Below are 1072 nucleotides of genomic sequence, written 5' to 3'. Positions count from 1 at the left end.
GTTTAACTCTCTTAAGCTTCTTTGAAAATCCCGGTCTGGACTATTCGCTTTGCAAACATGGCTGGTAAAGGTGAATAAGCTGGATTCTGCTTTAAATTATATGTGTGTAGTCTTGTCATCCCAACATAGAAGATAATTTCATCTACCACCTCTGCACCTCAGTTCATTCAAAAGAAGGTACTGAATTAAGACCTCTAATTGCAACTGACAGGACAATTTCCAGGTTGCCCTTATGTGAGGCCCAGTGTACCAGCTGCAAGCCATGCATGACCTTTAATCTTCATTTAATGACAAAATCCAGTGGTGACTGACAGGGAACAACTGAGCCCACATCATTTTGACCCCAGTGTTCTGTCCCTTAATAGTATCTGTCCACCCATCCCGGAAAAAACACAACTCCCTAAGACTTTGTTTTTTGAAGTTGCTTCCAGGATTTTCCAACTCCCTTCTGAGAACCATTTCCCTCAAACATTTACCAAGATGTAAGCCAAGACCAAATTCATTTTAATTTAGCATACATTTGAGCTCACATTTCCAAAAGATCAATGCTAATTCATTCTGTTAATGTTATCAGTTAACCCTCAATTGCTTTTGTGAAAGCTTAAACAAGGCAAAGTTTCTAAGAGAGCTCGCCTAGGTGATGGGAGAACCCAATCTATAACAAAGAGCATGGAAAAGTACGGTAAGTGGGGAGAAGAGCTATGGACTGAGATCGGACACTTACTTAGTTTACCAGGAGTAATGCTGAGTGATGTAGCTGTGATGCTTCCAGGAAATATGCAAGAGGCAAAGACTCTTGTGGGTAATATCTTTTAGACCAACTGCATGGTTAGGATAGACAGGCTTTTCAGTGTAATGCATTCTTCTTCAGGTCCAAGGAAGCAGCAACTTGTCTAAGTTTATCCCAGCCATGCAGTTAGTTCAATAAAAGGCACTGCCAAGAAAAATCTTTAGTTCACTTGTACACCTTTTTTGTATCAAATCTATCCCTCCCCTCTCTCCCTTAAGTGAGTGGGGGAGACAGATACACGGGTTTCAGAGTTTCTAGGGTCGGAAGGGACCTGAGCAGATC

The 1072-nt window shown here is 41.4% G+C and overlaps 1 protein-coding gene across 7 annotated transcripts in view; it reads right to left on the bottom strand.

Annotated features, from left to right (window-relative positions):
• SPATA6 (spermatogenesis associated 6) overlaps window positions 1-1072 on the bottom strand; it is a 70372-nt gene that overhangs the window by 52284 nt on the left and 17016 nt on the right. The gene's annotated exons all lie outside the window — the stretch shown is intronic.

Source organism: Gavialis gangeticus, unplaced genomic scaffold (genome assembly GCF_001723915.1).
Source record: "Gavialis gangeticus isolate Ggan-Ray unplaced genomic scaffold, GavGan_comp1, whole genome shotgun sequence".
NCBI lineage: Eukaryota > Metazoa > Chordata > Crocodylia > Gavialidae > Gavialis > Gavialis gangeticus.
This window is presented reverse-complemented; position numbering and strand designations above follow the sequence as displayed.